Source organism: Anolis carolinensis, chromosome 1 (genome assembly GCF_035594765.1).
Source record: "Anolis carolinensis isolate JA03-04 chromosome 1, rAnoCar3.1.pri, whole genome shotgun sequence".
Lineage (NCBI taxonomy): Eukaryota > Metazoa > Chordata > Lepidosauria > Squamata > Dactyloidae > Anolis > Anolis carolinensis.
The window spans coordinates 206,041,390-206,068,187 of NC_085841.1; the positions used below are offsets into that span (position 1 = coordinate 206,041,390).

At 40.7% G+C, this 26,798-nt stretch overlaps 1 long non-coding RNA gene across 1 annotated transcript in view; it reads right to left on the reverse strand.

Moving 5' to 3' along the window:
• Positions 1–1,142: 1,142 nt before the first annotated feature.
• Positions 1,143–26,798, reverse strand: part of LOC134294145 (uncharacterized) — a 36,540-nt gene continuing 10,884 nt past the window's right edge. The window contains exon 3 of the long non-coding RNA XR_010001116.1: positions 1,143–4,786. This is a non-coding gene — a long non-coding RNA (uncharacterized LOC134294145). The remainder of the gene's footprint in view (positions 4,787–26,798) is intronic.

A 26,798-nucleotide genomic window follows, 5' to 3' on the forward strand; every position in this document is an offset into this window, starting at 1 on the left:
GTCTTTGTCATTGCCTTTGTTAATGTCTTTGTCATTGTCACTGTGTGTTACTCTGGTTATTTCTTTGTCTTTTTCTTTTATGCATTTGAAAACCTATAAATAAAAAATTAAAAAAAAAACATGTACAGTAGAGTCTCGCTTATGGGCTGGCAGAATGTTGGATAAGCGAATATGTTGGATAATAAGGAGAGATAAGGAAAAGCCTATTAAACATCAAATTAGGTTATGATTTTACAAATTAAGCACCAAAACATCATGTTATACAACAAATTTGACAGAAAAAGTAGTTCAATACGCAGTAATGCTATGTAGTAATTACTGTATTTACGAATTTAGCACCGAAATATCACGATGTATTGAAAACATTGACTACAAAAATGTGTTGGATAATCCAGAACGTTGGATAAGTGAGACTCTACTGTATATGAATTGGAAGGTAAGCCAGCAACCAGGTTTTTTTTTCCTCTCAGTCTTTTCATTTGCATCTCCTTCTAAAGGTATTTGGCATATTTGTATGTGACTCTACCTCATTAGGTCCAATGAAAGAACTACTGGATTCAGCAATCTACAAACCAGACATGATGAGCTGCATATCACAATTAGAAAAGTGCTTTATGTAGTTTATGACTGCAGAAGTGTTGCTTATAGACAGTCTAGTTGTGCATTTAAACTGTATAATTAATGCAGTTTGACCCTACTTTAACTGTCATGGCTCAATGCTATGGAATCATGAGAGTTGTAGTTTGGTGATGAACCAGCACTATTTAGCAGAGAAGGCTAAAGACCTTGTAAAACTATGGCCCCTTTTACACTGACCTTATATCCCAGGATCTCATATAATCCAGTTCAAAGCAGATAACCTGGGATCAGATCCTGGAATATAAGGGCAGTGTAGAAAAGGACTTTGACTTCCATGCCACCATAGCATTGAGCCATGGTACTTAAAGTGATGTCATATTGCATTAATTTTACAGTGCAGATGTATCCAAAACAATGTTGGAGCCCCCTGCCATGTGGGAATATACAGCTAAAGCATGCCTCAAGATCCAACCTCTGCTTTTTTATTGGCAAAGAAGGCGCATCCACAACCTTCTAAGGCAGCCTATTTACTCTTGTACAGATTTTACAGTAAAAAAGTGCTTTCTAATATTCAGGTAGAATTTCCTTTGTTGTAATTTGGATCCATTGGTTTGTGCTGTATTCTAGCCCAAGCATATTGTCTGGCTTTTGCACTTTCCCAGCAGCCCTGTCCTTGCAACTATTTTGTACAAGTGCCTGCCTTGCCGTTTAGTGGAGTAAGTGGCCACTATGTTAGGCTATTGATTCTTTGCTGATGGTTATATTTTTATGACCGTCCCCTTATTTTTAATCAGTGCATCCCAGGAAACTATCCCTCCCACCACCATTGATATCACCAGCTATATTGCCCACTTTGGGAAGCACTGATCTAGACCTAAGCTATATAAGGTTTTATAAGTCACTAGCTGTGCCCGGCCACGCGTTGCTGTGGCTTTTTTAAGGTGGTTCCATGTCTTAGAGGGGGGGAATCCTTTGTTGGGAGGTATTAGGTGGCCCTGATTGTTTCCTGGATGGAATTCCTTTGTTTTCAGAGTGTTGCTCTTTAATTTGTGTTTTGAGATGAGAGAGTGATGAGTACCGAATGGGTTTGGACCTTCAAAGAGTGGGTGTTTCCTTGTTTTGGGGGGGGGGGGGAACTTTGTTGAGCGTAAGAATGTAGAGACGTGGATGAGGGGTTGTGTTGTCAATTTTCTAGGTTGGGGGGCCTTTAGTTTTGTTGTTTTGCCCGGTGGAGTGACGCTATATATATAGATAGATGATTAGTACTTTCCAAGCTTGCCTTGAAAGAAATTAGTAGACATTGTTTTAACAAGGGAATTATATACTTTAATAAATGAGTTAAAAAGTAAGGTTAGAAGGAAAGGCAGACAAAACCAAATAAAACAACAACAATTCCATATTAAAACATAGTAAAAGCAGCCATAAAAAGGCAAGTCATAAGGATACCAATTCCTTGCACTTTTACAAATCCATAATAGTTGTGGTGGCACAGATAGCGTTGTCATGGGATCAGCATTTACTGGTTCTGGCTTTCATTGCCCTACTTTTTCTTCCAAGCTTCTCCCTTGTGAGAAGGGGCAAAATGAACTTTAAATAGATTCTGTGACTGTCTGATGAAAAATACACTAATTCACATAACACAGACCCAGTGATTGTCCAGATATCTAGAACATCACAATGGTAATTTTGCTGTTCATGTCATTCAATTTGCCAAAACCTGAAATGATAGAATGTAGAGTTGGAAGAGACCACATGGGCCATCTAGTTCAAATTCCTTCTGTAGTTGGCACATGGTTTTTAAATTTTGGAAGAACAACTTTCTTTGCTGCTTAGAAAGCTGCTTTTGGACATGAGGAAGCATAAAAGAATTATAATAATTTTTCCGACTCCTTATAGTTAAATATGAACCTATTATTTACATACATTCCACCTGAACATTAGGAAGAACTTATTGACTGTAAGAGCTGTTTAATAATGAAGCAAGTGGGTTAAATCTTTGTGCCAGCTGGACTGCTGACCTGAAGGTTGAGTTGCTGACTTGAAGGTTGCCGGTTTGAATCCGTGAGACAGGGTGAGCTCCCGTCTGTCAGCTCTAGCTTGTGGGGACATGAGAGAAGCCTCCCAGCAGGATGGTAACACATCCAGGAGTCCCCTAGGCAATATCTCTGTAGACAGCCAATTCTCTCACACCAGAAGCGACTTGCAGTATGTTCTCAAGTTGCTTCTGACACAATAATAATAAAAAAAACAGTGGACCTCACTGTCTTGGAGTGTGGTGGAAGCTCCTTCCTTGGAGACCTTTAAACAGGCTGGATGCCCATCTATAGGGGTGCTTTGATTGGCTTTTCCAGAACAGCAGGAGGTTGGAGTAGATGGCCCATGTGGTTTCTTCCAACTTTATGATTCTACATTCATTGTATATTTATACAAAACACCTGGGATGGCACTGGGGCAGCAAAGTGCAGCATCAAAATTGGTTCCCAGTTCTGTGAGTGAAGAGGTGAGTGTTCATGCAAGTTAGAAGAAAGGATCAAAAATCTTTTAAATAAATGGGGAGAGGACACAACAAAGGTTAGATTCCAATGTCATGGAGAGATACTTTAAATCCTGGAATTGATTCACCATTGCACTCACATGGGAACTACCAGCCATGACTAGTTTGTATTTTCATGATAGAAAATAGTATGTTGTTTCCCCCATGTATCATCTAATGTGGCTAGCATATGGTAGAATGTTCTTGAAATTGAGCTAGAATTTGGAGGTCCCCTTAGAAAGGAGTGGGACCTGGGACCTCCCCGAGGGTCCGTGCTTCTGGCAAGAAGGAGAGAGCCGCTGCGAATCATAGATCCCCCAATCCCCAATAATTCTCACCATAAGCTGAAGAAGGGACCACCAAATTTTATTTGATCCAGCTGGATAGGATGTCAACCACAATCATTCGTCAAGAAGACATGTCATACAACAGAATACAGCACCCTTTATAGTGAAAAAACAGGGTGGCGAGGTTTGAATTTCCCGCCCCGCCTCCCTCAGCCGGCTTCACATTGATTGGTCATTGGAGCGGGGACGCGAACACCCTGCCCAATCAGAGAGCTATCCCCACTTCGGCTCCTCAGCCAATCAGGAGCGAGGGGGCGGTCTGGGTCCTTGACAAAGGGCGACTGAGTGGATTTGTGAATGAATCAGTGAGTCTAATCTGTACATAATGGGCACCGACAGCTTAAAAGCCCTCAAGGTGTCCCAAGATTATTTTCAGGGGTGAAAATATACATATTGGTCTGGCGTGGCTTGCCAGATTCCGGTTTTCAAAAGGCTGGAAGCAGAGCAGATGGGTGAGTTATTTGTTAATATGTTCGGCTGGGTAAATTGACAAATGGAATGACAGGCAGGACGATCTTGGCTTTCCGAAGGCTAGATCGTCCCAGATTTGAATGTGACAAAGAACCAAGTGATCAATTCCTCTTTTGAGCGGCCTTGCTCTGAGACTCAAAAGGGAAGACCAATGGCTATTGTTCATGCAAGGTATTTGATTATGTCCTTTGTGAGAGGATTTCCCCTCTCAGGAATGCAGATGACTTTCTGCCATCCAGGTCGAACAGGGGTGGGTCTTAATATTTCATACATTGGGGACATAAGGGAAAAGAGAGACATATAGGGATACATAGAATACATTCATAGAGTTAGAAATCATATTGCCCACTCTCACCTACCCAAAAGTCCAGGGTAAATCCATAAGTCTCATAAGAAAGTACAGAATCCAAGAGGAAAGGAAGAAGGGGTTCCATTGAGTGTCCATAGCATGGCCAAGCTAGCCAAGGTCCAGTGAGAGGAGGGGCCGATGGAGATGGGGGTCACTGCCCGAGGCACCAGTAGACCCCTGGATGACCCTCTCCATGTTCAGCATGCAGTCCAAACTTGGTAAGCCATGAAATGGCGAGGCGAATGGCGCACCGGCAAAGAGGCTGGATTTGACAATCAGCTGTTGTCTCTTTAAACTTGTTGCTGTAGTAATAAAGATGATTTTTCCAGAGCGGACAGGTCTCAGTGCAAAAAGCAAAATAGTAGTTATGCTTAGAATCAGTTCAGAGAGATAGGATATTAAATTGGTGCCAATCCGTTAATACGTGGATACGGAGATCTTGGAATCTTCCTTATCTGCAGTTTAAAGGGAAAGCTTTCCAGCCGGTTGTCGGCAGCTTGCCAGCAGCTTGAGAAGGAAGGGGAAGCAATGCGAAAGGTTTGTTAATAGTGAGAATGGAAAGGTTCCCATGCCATAGTCAAGGAAAGATGCAAAATAACTACCATGAGAAGGGAAGGTTAGAATCAGATGATACATTTATTAGGGATTACTTACATTGTTGGGGATAGGGAGGGAGGCAAAAAGAAACATGTTATAAGCTGCTGTTGGGACACACATTTCATTTATTGGTTGGTCCAGCAGGGCTTTTCTCCGGATCCGTGGAACTCCCTGCTGCAGGCCAAATTAGGTTGAATGCAGGAAGCCTATTCTGTTCGACCTCATTCTTACCAGATATTCTAGCAAGAAGAACTCAGCAAGCATGTAGAAAATGTTCATTTATTTGAAATACTGGGTTTGAAGGTTGTTGTGGGTTTCTGACGTGACAAAGCAAAAGCAGGCTGCCCTAAGTGCAGGGAGGAGATTGTGTTATTATTATTTTTAAATAGCTAGGCTGAAATTTAGCATATGCAAATGCCTACCTCCTTATTTTCATTATGCTTGATTGCATTTTCTTTTCATCCAAAAACTTTAACTAGATTGTGCAGTGCTTTGCCCCCAAGCATTTATCACATTTTCCTGTGACAGAGAAACAGTAAGCAGCATTTTCAGTTGCCCCTGAATTGATTGTCTTTTTTTAAAGTCCGAAAGTTTGGAGTCAGATCAACAACAACAAGAGAAAGTGGAGTTCTTAGAAAAAAATATGAAAGGGGGAAGTTGTGCAAAATGTGGCAATTAATCTTGCAATAAAAATAATTGTTTACAGTTAAAATTAACGTAACATGTATTCCTCAGCAGATAATAAATTATGGGTTTTCTCATTAGCATTTGAATTGATTTCCTCTAATTTCTGAGGAACACATGAGCATGTGACCAGATTAAGTTTAATTGGACTACTACAGCTGGTACTGATTGTGAGTGGGTGGAGGTGGGAAGTTGTCTGACTGATTGGTTGTCTTGAGCAGAAACAAAAGGAGATAAAAGTAAGAGAAATTCCTGTGGTTTGTAAACAGTTGAAAATGCAACAAAGGACATTCACAAGAGCTGCTTCATATCAATGAATGAGCAATATTCATCGTTTGTTTTCCAGAACAGCATACAATGCATAACACATGAGAATTAACATCTGCAAATAATTGCCTTAATTCAGATCCAGACATTCTGTATCCAGCAGTGTACTGATTTGTGTGTGTGGCCTTCACCATTTAGTCATTCAAAGTAGGTGCAAGTGAAGATCCCTCATTTGCAGGAATGAATGAGGGAGCCCTAACAGATATAGTGGCTGTATGTGTGCAGTGGAAGTACCCAGATCCATAAGACAAACAGAGTCATTAGTTAAGAAGAGATTAATGTGATTTTCAAAAGCTGCATTGTTCTATTTAAATATATACTTCAATAAGTATGATAATTATTCTCACCGTTTCCATTGTCAGGAATAATCTACCCAATACAGAGAACACTGGTTCTACTAGTACGGTGGTTCTCAACCTTCCTAATGCCGTGACCCCTTAATCCAGTTCTTCATGTTGTGGTGACCCCCAACCATAAAATTATTTTCATTGCTACTTCATAACTGTTAGCTGTCATTTTGCTACTGTTAGGAATTGTAATGTAAATATCTGATATGCAGAATGTATTTTCATTCACTTGACTAAATTTGGCACTAATACCTGATACACATACATTTGAATACTGGTGGAGTTGGGAGGGGATGATTTTGTCATTTGGGAGTTGTAGTTGCTGGGATTTATAGTTCACCTATGCTCAAAGAGCATTTTGAACTCCACCAACGATGGAACTGAACCAGACCTGGCACACAGAACTCCCATGACCAACAGGAAATACTGGAAGGGTTTGGTGATCTTGAGTTTTGAAGTTGTAGTTCACCTACATCCAGAGAGCACTGTGGACTCAAACAGTGACGGATCTGGACCAAACTTGGCACGAATACTCAATATGCCCAAATGTGAACACTGGTGAGTTTGGGGAAAATAGACCTTGACATTTGTGAGTTGCTGGGATTTATAGTTCACCTGACCAACAATAGAATTAGGCCAAACCTCCCACACAGAACCCCCATGACCAACAGAAAATACTGGTCTTTGTCAACCTCTCTGAACCCCCCCTTGCAACCCCCAGGTTGAGAAACGCTGGACTAGTAGAATGTGACCTATTCACACTATGCAATTATGCAGCTATTATTCCACTAATTGCTATGGAAACCCGAGACTGACAGTTGGGGGGGGGGGGTGGTATTAAAATTGTCCTCTGGTGCTCTGACCAAACTACAGGACTCCATAAGAGGGAACCATGGCAGTTAAACTGGAATAATAGTATCATAACTATGTAGTGAGAATGGACCTTAATTCATTCTTAAGGAATGGCCAAGATTTATTAAGAAGGATGCTTCCATCTATGTGCAGCTGGAATTGGGACAGTTCATAATGTGTTACCTCAATAACTCCAGTGCATTCCATTTGTAATATCCTTTGTTACTTCTTCAGACAGGTTGTGCGTAAGACCTACATGCTTGAGAAAAAGATGCCAGCATTGCTCAGTGTGGGAAGTACTCACTTGACCCAATGAAAATGACAACCTTCACAGAATCTGCAAATCTGTTTTGGAACTCATGTAGAAATCTTTTACCATCACAGCAATTCTAATACAGTAGAGTCTTGCTTATCTAACACAAACGGACTGGCAGAACATTGGATAAGCGAAAATTTTGGATAATAAAGAGGGATGAAGGAAAAGCCTATTAAACATCAAATTACGTTATGATTTTACAAATTAAGCACCAAATCTAAGAATGTTTGACTTATCCTCAGAATTTTGGTGAATTTTCAAAGTTTTTATTAAAAATTTTTTTTAATAATAACAAAAATCTGTTCCTGGTTTGAAAGTGTTATTTCCTGTTTCACTGGGTTGTCTTTACTTTGAAAGCTGTTGTTCTACTTTAGAAACTTTGTTTTTTTGGCTGAAACTTTGTTAAATTGGTGGAGAGAGACTCAATAAACCATAATGTGCTATTTTTTTATAGAACGGTGTCCCTTGCTGTTTTTATGACAGAACCAATTAGGAAATGAAATTTATCAACCAGGAAGAGAAATCATAGCACACCATCAAATCACTCCTCACAGATGGCCATCAGCCTCTGAATAAGGAAATTTGTTCCTGGTTTGAAAGTGTTATTTCCTGTTTTATTGGGTTTTCTGGGGCTGAGAGAGTGTGACTTGCCCAAGATCACCCAATGGGTTTCCATGGCTGCCACAATGAAGCCACAATCGTAGTCCAACTCTCAAGCCACTATACTACACCATGCTGTCCCAAAAAGGGGCCCGCTGTTTCTTCCTATGAGCCCTCTTCTACTCACAAGTGGCTTTCTTCCTATGAGGCTTAGCCCGCTGCCGATGTTACACTATGTATTTGGAAAAAAACATTTTTGTTTTTTTTATGAATGCACCCATGAGAAAATGTATAAGGATGTGGGTGAACTACAATTCCCAAAAGTCTTGGGTCAACCCTTCCAAAACTCCCCCAGGATTCACAGCTGGCCATGTTGGGTATGTGTGCAAATCCGTCATTTGGTCCAGATCCGTCATTTGCTAGGTTCAGTCTTCTCAAATACAGGTGAACTATAACTCTCTGATGCCAAGGTCAATCATCCACAAAGCCTGTCAGTATTCACAGTTGGCCAATTGGGTCTGTGTGCCAAGCTTGGTCCAGATCCATCACTTTTCTTCTTATCCCAGATTATTTGGCAGTGGGGACTCATATAATTCAATTTAAATCAGATAATCTGGGATCAGATCCTGAGATATAGGCCAGTGTAGATCCAGCCTGATTCCTCTTCCACACTGCTCCTCTATCCCAGGATCTGATCCCAGATCTGCTTTGAATTGGATTATATGAGTCCACACTGCCAGATAATCATAGAATCATAGAATCATAGAATAGTAGAGTTGGAAGAGACCTCATGGGCCATCCAGTCCAACCCCCAGCTAAGAAGCAGGAAATCGCATTCAAAGCACCCCCGACAGATGGCCAACCAGCCTCTGCTTAAAAGCTTCCAAAGAAGGAGCCTCCACCACGGCCCGGGGGAGAGAGTTCCACTGTCGAACAGCTCTCACAGTGAGGATGTTCTTCCTGATGTTCAGATGGAATCTGGGATAAGAAGATAATCTAGGAGTGGTTTTCTTCCAATGGGGTGTACACATACACACAAATACTACTAAAATACTATTAAAACATAGATTTAAAATGCAAGCTTTTCCCTTCCCAGAATGATACTATCTATTATATATATTTTGCAAATCTTGCTTCTGCAGCCAGGAAGGGAAGGGAGATTTCTCTCCAGCAACTGCTTTAGGAGCCCTTTGCAAACCTCACTTTCCCTTCAGCAACCGCTTGGAGATTTCTCTCCAGCAACTTTGCAAACCTCGCTTCTGCAACCAGGAAGGGAAGGGAGATTTCTCTCCAGCAACCGCTTGGAGATTTCTCTCCTGCAACCGCTTTAAGAGCCCTTTGCAAACCTCACTTCTGTAACCAGGAAGGGAAAGGAGATTTCTCTCCAGCAACTGCTTTAAGAGCCCTTTGGAAGGGAGATCTCTCATTTATCCGAAGGTTATCCGAAGGTATTCCAAGGCATGGGTGCCTACACTTTGAATTGGAAGGTTAAATTCGAAGCGCCAAACCACCTCGGAACCCCATTTGGATCTATTACAATTAACGAATTTATTACGATTAATAACTTTTCCGATTTTTTTGCTCATGCCTATTGGCTACTAAAAGATTGACTACAAATAAAAATAGAATTGCATAAAATGAACTTACAGTAACAACATTATCAGAAGTTAAATCCATAAAAAGTTTAGTCCTGTGAAGGCCGACTGTGTTGGATAATACAGAACATTGGATAAGTGAAGGTTGGATAAGCCAGACTCTACTGCAATTCCAAAACGATGAAGCTAATAATGAGGGTAGAAGTGAAGTGCAGTATAGCAGCACCTGGAGGACAAGATGTTCCCACTTCTGTTTTAGAAATGTATTGTTGGTGCAACTCCATTAGATGGTATTTATTTGCCTGAGGAGGTTAACTAGACGTTCAGAGGGCAGCAGGGGAAGGGAAAATCCAGGAAATACAGCATGTATGTGATTATCTTTAGCTCCTTTGCTCTGTATTTTGATTTTGTGTTTTTTCCCATCACTGGTAAGTGTCATTTTGTCAATTCTTTGGCCCTGATTTCTATATGGAAACTAAATCATGCATGATTGAAAATTTAAACATCAAACCACCCCCACTTTGAGTAGTTGCATTCTGTGAAAGAAGGACATATAATTAAAATATAGAACACAGAACCTAAAGAAAACACTTTGCAAATTGAATGCTGTTTCTCTGAATGCCTCCTTTCCATTACTTTGTAATTGATGATAGAGCAAAAAACTGATATGGAAAACTGAGTATCTCCTGCCTTCATTTACCTCTCCCTCCCTTTTCTATTGTTGTGGTGGCTAATCTACACAGCTAATTAACATTAATCCCTCACTCGGTTCTCATGGGAAAAGCATAATGTTTTGTCCAAAGTCACATGTGCTTGCTTGTCAATGGTAACCTTCAATCACTATGTTTTAATTTACATAAAAGATAAGTGTTCTTCTTTATTGGTATGTCATCAAATTGCTGTTTTAAAGAACCAAATTTAATGCGGTTCTACACAGACACTATAATCCAGTTTGAAAGCAAATTAAAACAAACTGGTTTAGCAATGCCGTGCCTACATAAACACCCCAGGAACCAGGTGGAGGCTGGGACAGTGGCAATAATATCTGCTGAATGTGGATTGCAACCAGGCTCAGGAACCACAGTGTTGGTGCTTAGACAGCGGCTGTAAGATGTTTATTTTTCTTAACCAGTCTGCTGAGATGCACTGATGCTCTGTAGATGATCAGAGTAGATCTGTTTCGAGTCCTGTATGAAATGTGCACTGGTTGCACCAAATTATCTAGTTCTGGACTTTCTGGTGAGTTTTTTTAAACACACTGTTTCTGGCATGATGTGTGCTGCAGTGTGCATTGGGGATATATGTTTTGTGGACATCTCACTTTCAAGTCAGCTTCAAACTGCATTATAGAACCACTCAAGTTTGAATTTTGAAACAGTTGCTTAGGACTAAGATCCATGGAAACCAATCAAACAGAAAAACCTGGAAAACCTAACCTGGGAATTTAAAGTACAAGAATTCCCCAAGCCAACAAGGCCAATGAGAATACTGCCTGCAGGGGACTGTGGCACGACATCCCACACACTTACTTTTGCTTTTTCCGATTGAGACACACTTCCAAATAAACGTGAATAGGTTGTATTATTAAACATGAAAAGGACTGCATTGCTTAGAACAATATTCAGCAATTAAAATTATAATATCCACAACATGTGAATGTGTGTGGAGGCAGATTGGATGAAAACAAAGAACAAGTTAAAACATTGCCTGTTTGTCGGATGCACCTGGGTTTAATCAACAACTACATGGAAAATAGATCTATAATATTCTGCCATATTAGCAAAGTTCTAGTTTAACATTCAGTTTACCCTTTCTCTGTTTCTTTTCTAAATGCCTGATTTTTCTCTTTTTAAAAATTTGAGATAAAGCAAATTATCTTGTGGTCTCTCTTGATCTCAGGTGCTAAATTGCTGGAGGATGCAGACAAGACAAATAATTTGATCCTTGGGCATAAAAAGTTATGATTTGATTAGAGTCATGGTTACCAATGTTTGGTCCTCCAGATGTTTTAGATTTCAATCCCCATATTGCTTGGCTGTTGGCCAAGCTAACCAGGGCTTCTGGTAGTTGAAGTCTGAAACACCTGGAAGACCAAAGGTTGGGAACCACTGAACTAGAGCACAGGTGGGTAATATGTGGTTTTCCAGATGTTGGATTGCAACTTTCAGTATTCCTCACATATTCGCTGTCTTTTAACTGGAGAATCAGAATAAATAAGAAAACAATTGAATAGGACACAAACACAGTTTTTTTAGCAATTAAAATGCAAAAGTATGCAAAAGTATGAACAACTCTTGACTCCCCCTGAAATTGGAGATGATTAAACTAACCTATTTTTATTCTATGTTCTTTTTGCATGTGTTCACTTACAAATCTGCTCCATGCTGTTTCCATATTAATCTGTAATTTTAAAAATGTTTGTGGATATTCAGATTTAAATTGGTAATTACATACATGCACTGAACTACTGGACCAAGCAAGTAGGTAGGTCTTCTGCTACAAAGTGTTTAGCTTCCCACAAAATGAATATTAGTTTAGAACACTACCTGACTATTCCAGTTGCAATAGCCTTAAGACGAATATATACTCGGGCTTGGTTTGAACAACTTGTTACTATGATGCAAACTGGTCCTACTGTAACATCCCAAAAAGTGAGAGATTCTGCATTTGGGGAGAACAAATTGTGGAAAATATCAAACATTTTTTGATTGACTGTCCAGCATATACTGTACTCCGATACAGATATTTACATCCATTACTATCCAATTTTAGGTCTCCCAACAGAAATGATCTTCTTACATTACTCTTGCAAAGACAAGGAAGATCCACCATAATCAGAGTAAGCCTTTTTATTCTGAAAGCTACCAAGAAAAGCACACATTTCCTGAAAGAAGAATTGGGAAAATAATATTCTGACTGTAAATAGAAGGTCAGCTGCCATCATCTCCTCCTTTTTTGACTTGTTTTTATTAGTGTTGTATTTTGAAATGGTCATATGACTGGTCAAATAAATAAAATTATTATTATTATTATATGCACTAAACATTTCCCTTCTAAAAATGCATTAATGATCAGATTTCTCTTAAAATAACATTTTAAAATTCCCGTTTTATGGGTGGCTGGGTTTTCAAGATAGGGAAAAATACAACATGGGATGAATACCTAACATCCGGTCTTCACATTAGAGTGAGGAGCTTGGAATAGGTTTTCTGATCTTGCAGAATGTCCAAAGACAGGATTTCTGAAGCATCCCTGGATGTAATACACTGTGTTTATAGTCCTGCTTCCCACTGGCTGAGCTTTGAAGACAGGATTTTCTCCTCGCTGCCCCTTTCCGTCTCCCACACATTCTGCGCATTAAATCTTTCACCAGCGCCCTAATGCCTTGCTTTCCCCTCCCCTCTCTTTGCTCTGCAGGAGAGCTATAACCCACAGTATTTGTTTGGTGGTGGCTAGTGCTGGGGTTATCATAAATTGAAATACAAGCACACTTAAAATTTCCTAATAAATAAAGTGCTATGTTGTTTCAAAGCTGCCTTTTCACCTCATTACAGGCTCAGCCGAGTGGAGAGTGATGTCATGGTTGACCTAGCACCACTATGCCCATAAATGTTACAGTATGTTCCCCTCTTTACTTCCTGGCTAAAGCACTGGGAAGCAGCTTAATACGAAATTCATGTTGTGCTGACAGATTTAAAAGTTGCCACAATCCGGAACAGACAGCAGCTGAAGTTTACAGACATGGCAGACACATACCACTCTCTTATATCCTTAAGTGACGACATCCTCAGTTTAAAGAGTTATGTTTCCATCACCCATAATTGCTGTCTATCTACAGATTTAAAGGCAGAAAGAAGGGGAAATCCCTGTAAATCGGGTGTGTGGCTTTTTAGCAAGACAATGTGCAAAGTATTAATGTCCATCTTGAGGGACTTGTGGATTTTAAATATATAGACTCTGCTGAATGTCTTGTTTGAGGGCCGAATGAGGTTAAGATATTGACTGTAAGGAGGAGATGGGTCCAGGTGGTGTGTATCATGAGCGGAAATGTGTCCCTTGTAGTTGCAGCATCTGAGAATCTGAAAGTTCAAGTGGTAAATCTAGACGGCAGGAAATTAACAAGGTTGAATCCAACAAACCCGTTTCCTGGGCTTTCCAAGCAATTAAACAGACTACCTGTCACCCAATATTTCCCTCATGAAAAAACATGCCGCTGAGGGGAATTTATAGGAGCTGTAGGGAAGGTTTTCCCTACAGCCAGCTCTGAAATACTTTGGTGGCCCTCAGTAGTCTTGCTGAAGGGGCTGTTGTGCAGAAATGGAGGTTGAACTATGAAATGGAAGGTATCCATTGCTTCTTGTAACCTTGGCATGTTCCTTCACCTTCCACTAGCGACTCCCTTTCACATTTATTTAATATGCCACCACACTCCGCAGAAACTCCTCTCAGATTTATAGGTCCAGTGCAAAGTTATGCAAATAAATAAGTGTTCATTATAAATACTGTCCTGGATTTTAAAAATAAGTTAAGAAAAGATGGTGACATTGACATTCTTTCCAGAAGGTATCTTCTGCATTTCTCCCGCAATGAGTTCTTACTAAATAGCTGGTGTCTGCCACTGGAAATTATGTTTTGCATCAAAAGAGCTCCATAGGAAAGAGGCTGTGAAATACTTTTAATAGTTCTTTCACTGAGGCATTCTTTCCATATTTTAAGCGTGGGGGCCAGAATTCTTTTCAAATGTTTCAGGAGGTGGTGGGGAAGTGGATTTTTGGGGAATGATCTGGATGAATGGCCAATTCAGTAATGTGATGGCATTCATTGCTCTCAGGATTAAAATGAGATGTTTCCCCAATTTGTGGGAGGGGAAATTGCGGGAAAAGCCAAGATACCTTATGTAACGGAAAGCCTTATTTTATTGGGTATTTTTGTCTGTGTTATTTAATGTTGATTCAGTGGTGAAGGTGGGCAGGAGTTAGCTACTGCTGATTGGCTATGTGTTGCTGTGGTAACCTAGCTGCTTCTGTAGAAATGTAACTATTTCGAAGCTAGCAAGAAAGGGGTGGAGCTAGCTGGATGAAAAAGGAGGGAATGTTTTTAAAAGAGTTCAGTTATTGAAGTTCTCTAGCCGGTGAGCTAGGTAGAAGACGTCCGCAGTTGAGTTATGTTCAGGTTCTAGCTGGGGAGCTAGAAAGAAGATGTTTGGAGTTGAATTAGGTTCATGTTTCTAGCGAGGGAAGCTAGAGGAAAGACTTGTGTGTGTTTGGTTCAGTTTCTAGCCTGTGTGCTAGTGGGAAGATGATATGAATTTAAGTGTGCAGCTACAGATGTGGTATTGAAGTATAAAAGGACTAGCTTAGGTCCTGGTTCTCAGCTGGGTGTTGCTGAGGGAAACGTAAAAGAAACTGTTGAGACAAAGTTTCAGACAAGTAGTTGATGTTAAAGAATGAAAGATATTCTCTATATTATGTACAAATGAAACTGAAGAAGGAAACCTTTGCAACAAGTTATGCTTTTTGGACTAAAGAAACCATAAATAAATAATTCTTTGTTTTTAATAAAGACGGTGTTCCTGAGTGTTGAATTGCTCTACTTAGAGTCAGGGGAAGATTTGTCTCACATACTTCCCCTCAGTGTCACATCATCTCATACATGCACTCGCACAGACTCAAATGTTTATAGCTGGCAGTGGCTGAGATCCTGAAAGAAGGATTGCCCCCTGCCATAGTGGGATTTGAGAGATCCCATATTTAAAAGGTGTGGCAAAGGTGCGGGATATTAAGAAGAAGATTCCCTTAGCCTAAATGTAAAGGGCTTTGGGCAGGATGTCCCACATTTAATGGTGGCAGTGGTTGGGATCTTGAAAGAGAGATTCCCCCCCCCCCCCCCTGCCTGTTTGAGAAGCCACTCTTGTGCCTTTCTTTTTGAAGTGAGCCTTGCACCTTTGTTAGGGAAAGTTTAAATGGCCTCTTTTCCACACAAATGATGTCAAAATTCTTGTTTAATTTGCTGGATCAAGCACCAACAACTTCAACAGATCTTCAGATTTTTTAGGGGTGTGTGTATGTGTAATTATATAAAATGTTATTTAATTCACAGAACACATATTTGTCCATTTGGTTGAGCAAGCAAAGTGCTAAATTTTACTTCCATTAGATCCCCACATTAGCTATAATTATATGCCATCTACAAGTCTACATTGTTGCTGTTATTTTGATCATTAGCTTTGCTTCATCTTTCACAAGACTTCTTTACTGTAGTAATAGCAATCCACATGGAAAGGCTATAGCAAAGGCTATAAGCTGCTTAAGCACCTTAAGAGACAGAACCAAGGCTGTGTCCAGGGACACTCCTGTGCTGCATCTGGGGCAGCCCCAGAGCACAGTACTCCAGATTATGTGGGTAAATTTAGATGCAGCTCAAGTGGTCTTGTTCAAGACAGAAGCTTAGAAGTCCCTTCAGCTAGGGTGCAGGATAAGAGTCATAGCGAAGGAACAAAGCTTGATAGTAAAGGTAAAGGTTTCCCCTGACGTTAAGTCCAGTCATGTCTGACTCTGGGGGTTGGTGCTCATCTCAATTTCTAAGCCGAAGAACCGGCGTTGTCCGTAGACACCTCCAAGGTCATGTGGCCAGCATGACTGCATGGAGCGCCGTTACCTTCCCACCGCAGCGGTACCTATTGATCTACTCACATTGGCATGTTTTCGAACTGCTAGGTTGGCAGAAGCTGGAGCTAACAGCGGCCGCTCACGCCGCTCCTGGGGTTTGAACCTGGGACCTTTTGGTCTGCAAGTTCAGCAGCTCAGTGCTTTAACACACTTCGCCACCGGGGCTTCTTCAAAGCTTGATAAATCCACCTTTGTCAGCAGCTGTCAGTCTCTCCTTATAAAGATGTATAGGCAGATAATTTTGGAAGAGATGGTATACAGCCATAAGAGGGAAGTTTTCAGCATTAAGCCAGGTCACCAAATGCCTCAAAGGGGAGGAGAAGGAATTGTCAGCTTTATGGCTGGTAAAACATCTTCTCATCATAGTTTACTCCCTAATTCCGAGTCACTAATTCTACCATTTGGTCTGCTGGTATAATGAAGCAAGAGCTCCCTCTCCTCAGCAAACTGCCATAATTATTGTCAGCATGACACCGGATCATTAACTAAACTTCAAGAGACTTAGTTGACTGATGTTCTGTACTTGCCATTTTGACTCAAGATGCAAGAAGCACTTGACTCTGCCCATTTCTGATGACTGTTGTTGTCCATGTACCTGGTGTCTTACTGCGTTTGTTGTTCTATAATGTAGTTCTTCAACTGTAAAGGTTGGGGGTTCTCACATTTACAAATGAAGACATTGTAGCCTCTGAGGTGTATATAACCCAGCCATCCTGCTCCCAAATTTTTCAGTACATGATTTTGAACCTAAATGCCACTTGGGGATCTCTTTTTGGACCCAGGGAGGGATTTTTCACAATAGGAAGTGGTCCACACATTGGCCAACACAATCAATGGGAGAGGCCCCTTTCTTTGATTCTACAATTCTATGCATCTGTTGTAGCTCAGCAAGCGGCTGAGGATTTTTCTGATTTCTCTGTCATGTCAGAGGATGTGGCTGTCAGTGTCAGGAGAGAATTGCAGACAGAAGAGACCCCAGCAGAGGCTAATGTTTTGGATTCCACAGGGGAAAGGGAAAGTCCCAAGTCCCTTGGGAAACTGCTTTCAGCTGATGGGGAGTTTTCCTGAGAAGCTAGTTAAGCTTGAGAATGGAGGGAGTGAAAAATAGTTCAGATGTTCTGAGAGACTCTGTGAGAAGACCTTGAAGCCCAGGTGCCTTCGACATGATCTCATGGCTACTTGGTTGGGTTTAAATTACAGAGTGCTAGCTTCATGCCTTTCAGAGGAGACAACGTTGTCATAGGAATGGCTTTCCTGTCTGCTCTCAAGTTCATGACTCAAGTATTCTCAAGTTATCTGGTTCATGTTTTTGTTTTCTTGAAGGATTTATCTTGGAAATATTCTTGCTTTCTGGTTTATGGATTTATGGTTGAAGTACTGCTGTTGCTTTTATGTACTTTGGCATTTTTGGATTACTACTATTTTGTATTTCCTATTCTGCTGATCACTTTTAAAATTGAGCTTTTACCTGCTTTCTTCAATAAACATTTTTAGATAGAATTACTGGACTCTGGTGTGGTGCTGGGTGAAAAAGTCTTTTCAGTGCTAGAGTGCAATAGCATCCTTCGCCTCTTGTTTTAAAAAAGGCTGAATTATGAGATGCTAGAGGTCTTATGAAAAAGTAGTCCTTGGAAAGCTTCTAGTTTGGTTTCACCGCTTTTTTTGTGTGTCAGGAGCAACTTGAGAAACTACATGTCCCTTCTGGTGTGAGAGAATTGGTCGTCTGCAAGGACATTGCTCAGAGGATGCCCTGATGTTTTGATGTTTTTACTATTCTTGTGGGAGGCTTCTCTCATGTCCCTGCATGGAGCTGGAGCTGATAGAGGGAGCTCATATGTGCTCTCCCCGGGTTGGATTCGAACCAGCAACCGGCAACCGGCAACCTTCAGGTCAGCAATCCAACTTTCAAGACATAAACACATTGACTATACCACTCAAATCACACTTCTGCACACTCTTTGCTGCTTGCTATCAGGCTTAGGGTTTCCATCTACAAGAAACAACTGTTTTTAGGATTTGGACCTCTGATTTAGGAAGAGGTAAAACAGCACTGCATTTTCCTGACATTTCCAATTAATGTGTGTAAATAAGACGGCGTCTGAAGGCAGGGCATGCCATGGTGTGTCCTCTGTCACTACTGTCAGGTGAAGGGGACATCTTTTTAATCCTCTCTTCAGTCCAACTTCCCCAGATCCATATTAATTTGTCTTTGTCTCTGGTAAGGCCTCTCTTAGATAATTGTCTCTCATTGTACAGTGACCTTTGCTAGCTCACTTGTTATCTTGTAACGGAAGAAGGGAAACTCCTCACAGCAAAAGGTTCTTGTCCTGTCCTTGTTCTGCCCCAAGACAATAAGAACAGAGAGCAGAATTTCTTGTGGTCGGAGGGTGAAGAAGTGTGGATTCCCTGCATTTCTTGGCAAGTACTTAAAGGAGCTCTCAACACTTAATAACTGTAAGTTGCAACAGCGACATGCATGGGGGTGGGCCCCACACATATCTAAAAGTTACAGAATTCCCCTTGCTGGAAAAAGAAATGAAATGATGCCTTGCTTACTTCCTTTGAAAGATGTTTTTCCACTTAAAAAAGTTTCTGGTTACTTCTTTGCTACTTGTATCGTTGGATGAATTCTTTTGTAGTATTGATTTAAAGCCGCAGACATTACATTACCAGTAATCAGCTTAGTTCCATTATTTTTATGGCCTGCCGAGGGTAGTGTTATTGTTGCAGAATTAACATATTTTAAGGGAAGCATAGTTGACATAAAATTGAGGGAATTATAGCTGCCGTGGCCCTATTTGCTAGGCAAGGACCATAGTAGTATGTTGAGGTGGGGGGGGGGGGGGTATCAAAATACCAAAACACTGTTGACCCAGCTAGCAGGTCCTTATCAACAGAGAGTCTAACAAACAGTATTAATCACTGTTTCCCCTGTATAGGTAAAGGTAAAGGTTTCCCCTAACGTTAAGTCCAGTCATGTCTGGGGTGTGGTGCTCATCTCCATTTCTAAGCCGAAGTGCTGGCGTTGTCCGTAGACACCTCCAAGGTCATGTGGCCGGCATGACTGCATGGAGCGCTGTTTCCTTCCCGCTGGATCAGTACCTATTGATCTACTCACATTGGCATGTTTTCGAACTGCTAGGTTGGCAGGAGCTGGAGCTAACAGCGGCCGCTCCCGCTGCTCCCGGGGCTTGAACCTGGGACCTTTCGGTCTGCAGCTCAGTGCTTTAACGCACTTCCCCTGTATACTTTGATTCAAACCCGTACTCTGCTTACAATATTGTTAAAGAAGGATACTTTATGAAAATTGTTTCTGTAAACATAATTGAGAGCTTTCTTTACAATTTCGGTTATTGAGGATGCAACACAATTGAGGAGAAAGGAGACCTATTCATTCATTGGCAAGCCAGAGTCCTGTGATGTTTGAATGAGCTCTGTAATAGTAAAAGCATCACTGGAAGAGAGTACAATCCAGGTTGTTAGCTGAGTTGTGGGGTATGTGTGCTGCTTATGATAGATCAATTTCCTAACCCTAGCTAGCATTCCTGTGTACTTTAACTAACTTCAGTCTGATCCTTTTCAGGTTTTATAATTTACTATAACAGATAGAGCCTTTATGGAAAGAAAGGAAGTCTTTCAAATTGGCTGAGTTGTAACCATGAGATGAGACCTGAGACATTATATTCCAGTTATGGATGATGATCAAAATTGGGAATTTTCTCCAGTCTTGAACTGCTGTGTTAGATTCTCCCATTTTTGTTGGATCTTTAAAGAAAAAAGATCTTGGTATCAGTTATTTTCTCAAAACGTCTCATGTTACTCTAGCACAATGATGGGCAACCTTTTGTACTTGGTGTGTCAAAATTCACCAAAAAACCTAGCATGACTTGGGTGGTGTGTCACTTTGAGAAAAAAACCATAATTTTGCAATATGTATAGTTTAAATAACAAAAATGTATAATTGCAATATATAACTGTATTTAATAAATCAAAAACTATTTACTACCATTATTTCCATGTACAACAATCTATGGTACCTCTTGCAGTTTCCACGCTGATTTCTCTCTATTCTAGTTTCAATGTAGTCATGAATAATGAATAATATAATAATAATATAATGGTAATAATATGATAATATACTACAATAATAATAATAATAATAATAATAATAATAATAATAATAGAATAATAGTAGAATGATATAATATATATATAAATGTAATGTGCATAATTCCCATGGAGTAAACAACAAAACCACTGGACCAAATCACACCAAATTTGGTCACAAAAGACATAGTCATCCAATCAATCTGCATGCGGCAGCAAAAATGGCTAGGTGTGTCAGTACTGACATGCGTGTCATAGGTTGACCATCACTGCTCTAGCACTAGATACGAGATATGTTTTTTTTTCACCCATGTAAACAAACACTCATATGGAAAACCAAGTTGATATAAACTTGCTTAGAGATATTGCCTGATCCCAAACATTTTCCCAGACCCAGTGGGGCTTTATTCTTATGCCTCTCAAGCAGGACCATAGCCAGAATTTTTTTTTTGGGGGGGGGGGGGTGCAGGGGTTGAAACTTTTAAAAAGTGAATCATGAATCACTCTGACCATGAGGTCATGAGTTCGAGGCCAGCCCGTGGCGGAGTGAGCACCCGTCAATTAAAAATAAAAAATAGCCCCTGCTCATTGCTGACCTAGCAACCCGAAAGATAGTTGCATCTATCAAGTAGGAAATAAGGTACCACTTATAAAAGTGGGGAGGCAAGTTTAACTAATTTACGACATTGGAATGAGGAAGTGCCGTCAGAGTGGATGATGAAGCAGCTGCTCCACCCTGTGGCCAGAATCGAACATCCCTTCAGGAGAAGGTTAAATTGCCTCTGCGTCTGTCTGTCTCGGTCTCTGTTTGATGTGTTTATGGGTATTGAATGTTTGCCCTATGTGTGTATAATGTGATCTGCCCTGAGTTCCCTTCGGGGTGAGAAGGGCGGAATATAAATACTGTAAATAAATAAAAAAATAAAATGAAGAGTAGTTCCATAATGCAAAATAATTTAATAATGCAAAATAAATCAAGCTCCATCAATAAACTTCAGTGGACACTCAAGACAGATAAACTTTAGTGGACACTCATGAGGATTTGGGTAATTAGTTAAAATGCATGAGTAAACTAGATTTTTTTTAACTGAACCCCTAACAACCTCCCCCCTTGGCTACAGCCCTGTCTCAAGGCCCTTCCAGACAAATTTAAAACTCATGACTGCTTCTGGATTAGCCTGAGAAATCTAAACAACGCCGCAGGCTAATCCAATATAATCCAATATAATCCAGGCCCCTTCTACATTGCCATATAATCCAGATTATCAAAGCAGATAATCCAGATTATCTCATTTGAACTACATTATATGAGTCTACACTGCCATATAATCCAGTTCAAAGCAGATAATCTGGATTTTATATGGCAATGTAGAAGAGACCCCAGAGTAAACCTTTGTTCCTACAACGATCTTGACCAGGGGTCCCCAAACTAAGGCCCGGATGCGGTCCATTGAAGCCATTTATCCGGCCCCCACGGCACAAGGGCAGAAGGGGGTTGGGCTAAATGACCCAAGGGGGGGGGTCTCTTCTTCTCTTACAACCATTATTATTATTATTATTATTATTTATACAACGAGTCCACAGCAGATACTCTGCTGGCTGTTGTATTGGATCACACGTCGGACACTTCCCAAATGTCTAGGACTGTGTGATGTATCGGCGAATAATGCGCGCAGATCCCAGTAAGGTGGCCTTCTGCAGCTGGCAGGTGGGGATTGTGTCAGCGCTGATTGTGTTTAAGTGCAGGCCAAGGTCTTTAGGCATTGCACCCAGTGTGTCGATCACCACTGGGACCACCTTGACTGGCTTGTGCCAAGAGTCTTTGTAATTCGATCTTTAAATCCTCATATCATGTCAGCTTTTCCAGTTGTTTTTCCTCAATCCTGCTGTCACCTGAGATTGCAACATCGACAATCCATACTTTATTTTTTAACACGATTGTGAGGTCAGGAGTATTGTGTTCCAAAACCCTGTATTATTATTATTATTATTATTATTATTATTATTATTATTATTATTAACATTGAGGCTGGGTGGCCTTCTGTTAGGGGTGCTGTGCTTGTGCTTTCGGTGTACAAAGGCAGAAGAGGATTGGACTCAATGGCCAACTATAGTCCGGCCCTCCAACGGTCCGAAGGATTGTGAACTGGTCCCCTGTTTAAAAAGTTTGGGGACCCCTGATCTGGACCTTTCAAAAAAAGTCTGGATTTTCACAAGTGTGGGGTCTGACTCTCGGGAACACCTTCCATGATTCTGAGGATCAATCTCCATGCCATCCAGGTTTTCTGAGCTCCAGGAGCCCAAAGAACCAGGATGGAACTGCTTCCCCCTCTCCCAGTCTCCCAGCTTTCCTAAAATACGTACCATTTGCAGGCCTCTCCAGTAGTTTTTTTTAAAAAGGAAAATGGGGGCTGGGGGTTGGCTAGATGCCCTAGCCCTGGTCATTGATATGAGAAGGCATCTATACCACAATTGTATGGTCTATATCCCCAGAGGAATTGGCAATGTCTCTCCCCACAACTGCAAATCTGCATGGCAAACCCATTTAAAACTGGTATGGCATTTAGAAGGCATGGCTCCAAGGAAGAGGGAGATATAGGTGTGCATAAGCCTTAGAGTGTGACTTGGACCCAAGCCCCTGAAAACTCAACTCTGCCAACTATTTCAATTAAGCAGTGTTGTTAAAATGTTTTAATGTATGACTTCACCCTTCGTTTTATAGCATTCCTGGAAAACTGTTACAAATACAATAAATGCTCATTTAATCTTGAACACTTGACTAGTTGTCATTTGTGAGACAGTGCAATAAAATGATCACAGGCACTAAATGGCCTATTTTATATAGAATACAATATCCTTTGCTACAGCCGTAAGGTATGCTTTAAGTTAGGATTTACCTCAGGATTTAAAGTTAAAATGCTTAAAAGGATCTGTTCGTATTTCATTAGATGCACGACTTCCAGTAGAAGTTAATCAATCTCTTAAGTGTTCTGGTTTTTCAAGCTTTTCTAAGAGAAGGAACTGAGATTCTGTGATGGCTGTCTCTAATGCTGAGAAGTTTGTATTCAAAATCAGCTACTTAGTATCAACTTAATTTTTTATTCTTTTAAACTTTTGTAATTATAAATTGTTTTACATTGATTTTATTGAGGGCCACCCTGAGATCTTTGGACAAAGGGGAGGATTATAATTGTTTTCATAAAATAAAAATATATGAATACAGGCAGTCCCCGAGTTACAAATATCTGAGCTTATAAATGACAGGGGTGCGACAACAGGGAGTGAGAAAATTCTACTTCTTGGAAGAGAAATTCACTCCTGAAAGAGTTGGCATGGGAAAAAGATGTCTCCACTGAAGCTTTATCCCCAATCCTTGTTTCCACAACAAGCCAAAGTTTTCAAAATCCAATTATCACAGGGACAGAAAGTGAGGTGAAATCTTCTAAACAAGGGCACAAACTGCAACTGGGGTATTAATCCTTCCCTATGCTATCCAAAGCTATATACGAGGGTGGGTCAAAAGGTTTTGCTTCCTGTGTCATAAAAACTTTATAAATGAACATATTGGGGTTGTTGTATGTCTTTCGGGCTGTGTGGCCATGTTCCAGAAGTATTCTCTCCTGACGTTTCGCCCACATCTATGGCAGGCATCCTCAGAGGTTGTGAGGTATGGATAAACTAAGTAAGGAAAGGAAAGAATATATATCTGTGTAGAGTCCAGGGTGTGGCAAGAGTCCTTTGTCACTGGGAAGCCAGCATTAATGTTTCAGTTAATCACCCTAATTAGCATTGGAAAGGTTTTTGTCTCTTGCCTGGGGGCATCCTTTGTTCAGTCATTAGCTACCCTCTGCCCTCAGAGTGTTGGTTCCCATCTACTGTTTTGATTTTAGAGTTTTGTAACACTGGTAGCCAGATTTTGTTTCATGGTTTCTTCCTTTCTGTTGAAGTTGTCCACATGCTTGTGGATTTCAATGGCTTTTCTGTGTAGTCTGACATGATAGTTGTTGGAATGGCCCAGCATTTCTGTGTTCTCAAATAATATCCTGTGTCCAGGCTGGTTCATCAAGTGCTCTGCTATGGCTGATTTCTCTGGTTGAATTAGTCTGCAGTGCCTTTCATGTTCTTCGACTCTTGTTTGGGCGCTGCATTTGGTGGTTCCTATGTAGACTTGTCCACAGCTGCCTGGTATCTGGTAGACTCCTGCAGAGGAGAGAGGATCCCTCTTGTCCTCCTCTCTCTTTGTACAATTTGTACACATTTACACCATAGTTTAACCCAGGCATCAAACCATTTTGGAAAAATTCAGGATTTTGCTTAGTAACCCAGTGCTAGATTTGAGCAGCTGAATACAATGGTCAAATATAGAAGGTTTAATCAAATTCCATACAATGAGCGATTTTGCATCTGCAAAGCATCAAAGGTAGAAGATATTACACATGTACTGTTTAGCTGTAACTTGTATAAGAAAGAGAGAAACCAATACCTTGGGCCATACATTATACATAAAACACAATGGGATCCTTATATTAAAACTACATTTTTATTGGCCGGCCAGAGTGCTAAAATAACATACAAAACAGCCTTTTCCCATTCAAAGCCACACAGCTGAGAACTGCATATTTGGAATCAATTGTGGTAAACTGTAAAGGTGATGCAAATATTTGATTTAGATTGGGACTTTGTTAGCAGCTTGTTTGTTTCAACTTCTGTTGTACTGTGAGGTGTATGTTGTATGTCTATGTGTTAAATGTTTTGATATGGCTGATGGGCTAATCAATAAAGCATGTTGTTGCTTTGTGACCCATGATTTTAAAGCTGCATTCAGTCATTGAATCTGAAACTACGTAGGTTGTATTTCTGGACCTCTGAAAGATAACCTACGTGGTTTCAGATTCAGTGACTTGAATGACATTAAAACAGTGGGTTGCTATGAGTTTTCCGACCTATGTGACCATGTTTCAGAAGCATTCTCTCCTGAAATTTTGTCCACATATATGCCAGGCATCCTCAGAGGTTGTGAGACCTGTGGAAACTTGGCAAGTGGGGAATGTCCAGGGTGGTAGAAATAAATCTTGTCTGTTGGAGGCAAGTGTGAATGTTGCAATTGGCCACATTGATTAGCACTGAATAGCCTTGAAGCTTGAAAGCCTGGCTGATTCCTGCCTGGGGGTATTCTCTGTTGGGATGTGTTAGCTGGCCCTGATTGTTTTCTTTGGTCTATCATTTTCTTTGGCTCCCTCTTATCCTTTGCTGAACGTACCATTTGTTTGATTTTCTTATTGGGTCTGTAGATACTAGTTTGTAGGTTGAGTTTCTTCATCAACTTTCCTATGCGGTCAGTGGTTCCCTTGATGTATGGCAAGAACACTTTTCCTCAGCGTCTTTACTTTTGTGGCTTGTTCTTGGTCTTGCAGCTTTAAAATCTAATCTATATCTATATGTGTGTGGCTGAAGTTACACTTTTAAATTTTACCTGTTTGACTTACAAACAAATTCATCTTAAGAACAAACCTACAGAATCTATCTTGTTTGTAAATTGGGGGCATTTGTTGTTGTTTATTTGGTCAGTAGCTTCTGACTCTTTGTGACTGCATGGATCAGCTCACGCTAGAGCTCTCTGTTGGCTGTGGCCACCCCCAGCTCCTTCAAGGTCAAGCCAGTCACTTCAAGGATATCATCCATCCATCTTGCCCTTGGTTGGCCCCTCTTCCTTTTTCCTTCCTTTCCCCCCGGCACCATTCGCTTCTCCAAGCTTTCCTCATTATGTGGCCAAAGTACTTCATTTTTGCCTCTAATCTCCTTCCCTCCAATGAGTGGTTGGGCATTATTTCCTGGAGGATGGACTGGTTGGATCTTCTTGCGGTCCAAGGCACTCTCAGGATTTTCCTCCAACACCACAGTTCAAAAGCGTCTATCTTCCTTCGCTCAGCCTTCCTTATAGTCCAGCTCTCACATCCATAGGTTACTACGGGGAATGCCATTGCTTTAACTATGCGGACATTCGTTGCCAGTGTGATGTCTCTGCTCTTCACTATTTTATCGAGGTTGGCCATTGCTCTCCTCCCAAGAAGTAAATGTCTTCTGATTTCCTGGCTGTAGTCTGCATCTGCAGTGATCTTTGCGCCTAGAAATACAAAGTATATCACTGCCTCCACGTTTTTTCCCTCTTTTTGCCAGATATCAATCAGTCTGGTTGCCATCATCTTGGGTTTTTTGATGTTTAACTGCAACCCAGCTTTTACACTTTCTTCTTTCACTTTCTTCTCAGGAAACAGACAAGGTGGCTTGGTATCCCCATACCACCAAGAACTTGATACAATTTATTATGATCCACATAGTCAAAGGCTTTGGAATAGCCAATAAAACAGAAATAGATGTTTTTCTGAAACTCCCTAGCTTCCTCCATTATCCAGTGGATATTGGCTA